Source organism: Gopherus flavomarginatus, chromosome 14 (genome assembly GCF_025201925.1).
Source record: "Gopherus flavomarginatus isolate rGopFla2 chromosome 14, rGopFla2.mat.asm, whole genome shotgun sequence".
NCBI lineage: Eukaryota > Metazoa > Chordata > Testudines > Testudinidae > Gopherus > Gopherus flavomarginatus.
The window spans coordinates 44,426,072-44,430,837 of NC_066630.1; positions in this window are offsets into that span (position 1 = coordinate 44,426,072).

A 4,766-nucleotide genomic window follows, 5' to 3' on the forward strand; every position below is an offset into this window, starting at 1 on the left:
CGCTCCCCCCCAGAGCACCCCAAACTCCCAGCTACCCCACAGCCCCCATCCCCAGCCGCTCCCCCCCAGAGCACCCCAAACTCCCAGCTACCCCACAGCCCCCATCCCCAGCTGCTCTCCCCCAGCCTTCACCCCCCCCCCGCGCACCCTAAACTCCTAGCAGCCCCACAGGCCCCATCCCCAGCCACTCCTGCAAAGCCCTGACCCCCCTCAGCGCACCCCAAACTCCCAGCTCCCCCACAGCCCCCATCCCCAGCTGCTCTCCCCCAGCCCTGACCCCCCCCCCGCGCACCCTAAACTCCCAGCAGCCTCACAGGTCCCATCCCAGCCACTCCCCTCCGCCCAGCTCTGACACCCCAGATCCCCCTCCCCTCGCTCCCGGGCCCAGCCTGGGCTCCGAGCTCTGCAGCCGAGCCGCGCTCCGGCCCCTCCTACAGCTCCCGGCCCAGCCGCTCCCGGGCTCCGTCCCGCCCGGGCCACTCGCCCCCCGCAGCCCCGGGCAGCCCCGTTCCGGCCGCGGGGAGCTCGGGGACCCCCCCCCCCGGGCAGGGGGCGAGCCAGGCCCGGCCCCTCCCAGCAGGCGCGTGTCCGCCCCACGCGTGTCCCCGCCCCGCGCTGCCCCCGGCCCCACCGAGCTGCAGGGCTGGAGCAGCTCCCGGCCCCGGCTATGTCCCCGCTGCCGGCACACAGAGGCGGGGGCCGGGCCAGGGGCGCAGGAAGGGGCGGCTCCTCCCCGGGCCTGGCCCCGCCCCCGGGCCCCACGCAGGGAGGTTGGGACACGCGGGAAGCGGGGACCCGCCTCAGCCCGGAGGGGGCAGGAGAGGGGTTGGGGCTCCCCACGGGAAGAGCAGGGGCCGGGGCTGGTGCTGCTGAACCATCAGCCCAAGGAGCCCCCGGGGTAGCGTATTAACGCGCCCTGCCGTAGCAATGTGCTACTCCCGGGCACTGCGCATGCTCAGTAACAGCCGCTGAAGCCACTGCCCTTCCCCCTGCCCTTACCAGCCGTGACGTTCTGCTCGCTGCTAGTTCCAGGGGCTGGGAAGGGGCAATGGAGAAACAGGCGGCTGGGGGTGGCCGGGGGCTGAGCAGGGGTCGCAAATGGACTGGTCGGGGGGGTTCAGGCAGCTGGAGGCTGGTTAGGAGAGGGGCTAAAGGACAAAATCAGGGCTGGGGGGAGGAGCAGGAGCTAAGGTCTGGGGGAGGCTCTGGCAGAGGGTGACTAAGGGCAAAACCCAGCATAGGCGGAGCAGAGGGGGCAGCAGTTACCCCAGTGGGATTGAGACCAGTGTTTGCAAAAATGGTGGAGGGCAAAGCAGGGTAGTTTTTTTTTTTTTTTTTAAGTTTCTCCTTCACAGAGAGCATCTGTCAGCATGGGCTTCCCAGGGCTGGGTTCTCAAAGGCACAGGCACCCCAATGCCAAGTCAGTGCAGCTCCCCTGTGTCTGATCTGACCTACTGAGGCTATGGGCTGGTCTACACTACAGGGGAAAATCGATCTTAGATATGCAACTTGGTAGCTGAAGTCGAAGTATCTAAGCTCGAATTACTCACTGTCCTCACGGCACAGGATTGAAGTCCGCAGCTCCCCGTCGATTCCGCAACTCCGTTCGGGTTGGTGGAGTTCCGGGATTGATATAAGCGCGTTTGGGGATCTAGATGAGACGCGATATATCGATCCCCGAGCAATTTGTTGCTACCTGCTGATATGGCGGGTAGTGAAGACGTAGCCTGAGTCTACACTACAAAGTTCAAAGCGCTGCGGTAGGTGCCAGTGCGCCTGGTAATCCACCTCCATGAGGGGATTAGCTCTGAGCACTGGGAGCCGAGCCTGTCCACACTAGCGCTTGAAAGCGCTCAAACTGACTGTGCTCAGGGTCTCTGTGTGTGTGTGTGATTTTTCACACCCCTGAGCCAGCGAGTTAGAGCGCTTTAACTTGCCAGTATAGATAAGCCCTGAGACTTAATTCAGTGAAACATTTTACACAGATCCCCTCAGAAACAAAGAATCCCTTCTCACTGTATTTGAATACATGGAGTCTCCAATCAGTTTCCTAAGTTGTTTTATCTGCTGCTGGGATTCCCTGAATTCTGTGAATTTTTCAATTTAATGTTTTCTTCTCATTTTAGAGCTGACTGAATTTCTGGCCTAGTGTCAAAACTTTGTTTTGAGTCAGTCCACCACTGGGGATTGCATTTTTGCAACTGTTATTTTGCCTCAGTCTAGCCCTTAGTGTTTTTCTGCACGCCATTGTGTACAGCTTGATTCTCAAATATTCAGTAAAGGCAGGACACTATCTCCTATAATGTCTTTCTCCCTGGAAAAAAATCTATTATAATTTTTGTAGAAAATTAGAACTGCCATCATGGGTGAGACCAATAGTCCACCTAATCTAGTATCCTGTCTTGTGGTAGTGGCCAATGCCAGGTGCTTCTAAGGGAATGATCAGACCAGGCAATGACTCAGTGAACCACACCATTGCCCACTCCCAGCATCTGGCAATCAAAGGATGGTTTAGGGACATGCAGAGCATGGGCCTGCATCCCTGATTATCTTGGCTAATAGCCAATGTACTACTTATCCTGAGGGACTGATCTAATTCTTTGTTCAACCCATTCATAGTTTTGCCTTTCAAAATATAATGAACACGCATCTACAACCCCAAGATACCTTGACAACCACAAGAATTCTAAAACCATGAGTTATACACCCTCGAGTCAAGACATTGTAATAAATAAATGAGATCTTTTTGGTGCCTCTTTGTTCCTGAGCCTGTAGGGTGCAGTTAGGCCAGTTCCAATCCCTTGATCTGAAACACCTGAATGAATCATTGTTTACCCTCATTCTCCCAAACATTTCATATACCGAAGGCCATATCTACACTTTAAGTGTGGGCTAACTCAAGTTATGTCAGCACAGAGACATTACGTTACTATGCCAAGTATCAGGAGGTAGCCATGTTAGTCTTTATCCACAAAAACAACAAGGAGTCCGGTGGCACCTTATCTGTTAGTCTTTAAATTGCCACCGAACTCCTTGTTGTTTTTACGGTTACTATGTCACTGGTGCGCATGTCTCCTGGCCTCCTTGCCTCAGCAGTCAGGGTACTCACCAGAAGCACTTGTATAGATTCAGAGTGAGGTGCACCATGAATAGATATCCCACTGTCCACCCACTGTATTTTGGGACACTTTGGTTTGGCAGTGCATGCTGGGTACCAAACAGGTCAGTCAGGGGTGGTTGTGGCCATGGGAGCCAACTTCTTAGAATGCATTGTTAACTATCCATTAATGTTATATGTGTCCTATACATAAACGTATGCATAATGTTTACACTGTTTTTTTCTAAACCCACAAACCTGCCTGGCCCTCCTCACTGCCTGCCATCCCACACAGAATCATGGAGCTTGCATGGCTCTGCACTATTGTCATGAGCGTTTGCACCCAAAGGTGCACACTCCTTTACTATTTGCAGAGCAGCAAACATACATTATACTCTACAGTCTTTATGAAAACATGCTTATGATCTGGATATGACATAGCTAATATGTACTTTATGCAAGATGGCTGATGTGAGGTATCATTGCAAAACTTAAGACCTATTGACTGTGTTTATCCAACCTGTATGCATGTAACATGCGTACCTGAGGCTAGAAATATTAACCATGTCTCTGTATTTCAAATGTGCTCTGTTGGATGAGGCCAGACAATGTTAGTGGCTTATTGAAAGAATGCACAAAGACATAAAGATCACCCCAGGAACTGTGTGCAGTAGGCACCTCTGAACGATAGTGTTATAGAATGGGGACTACTTGACCAGGATCAAATACCTGTACACAGTGGGTGCTGTTTTGTTGTAGACAAAACTACACAGGATCTTTTCAGGGGGCAAGACAAAGATGCCACATTTATTATAACAATTTGATTTATGACCAATAACTAATATTTTAATCCTTATACACACACATTATACCTAATACCTATACACACATGTCCATCAGATGTTTTGCAGCTGCTGCCTGGTTACCAGTCCTGAAGATAGCTTGAGTTCGTGGCTTGATTTTGCAGCTTGGGTTCTTAGCTTGTGGCGACTAACTGGCCAGGAAAGCCCGGCACAAGGACTAGCTGGGTCTCTGTTGGGCATGCACTGATGCCCTTCCATGTTGGCAGCAGAATGTTACCCTTCAAAGTCTCCCATCTCACCCATCCTTTTTGTAGGCTTTAGTTTGAATCCAGAGTCTACAGGTCTCGCTGTGTCACACTGCCTCTGAGTTTGGTGATCGATCACTCGTCAATTGCAGGCGTGACTTTCAGCCTCAGATCTGGCTTTGAACTTCCTTCTATTGTACCTTTTCTTTTTAGGGTGGACACTTCTTACTTTGTTAGGGCTCTTGTCTGCATCTTCAGCCGGTGGGGTTTGAACTCTATTTCATCAGGACAGGCTGGGGCTGGAGGTTGATTCCATCATCCATACATACCTCAGTCACACATCTAAACTAAACTAATAAGTGTACAGCAGGATTTGCAAAAATGAAGGTTGGAGGAAGCTTTTACAAAATGGAGTGAGTGTTTTAAAATGGGGTTTGAATTACAATATGGTAAACAGTGAACAGAAGTTACAATATAGACAAGTGTAATAAATGGTGAACAGAAGTTACATTAATAAAGTGAACAATTAAAAACAAATTCATTCATCAGTTCTACATTGTCCCCCTTTTGACCCTTCAAATCCAGGGGTATTGAATGGGTCACACTTTATGTAACTGTTTT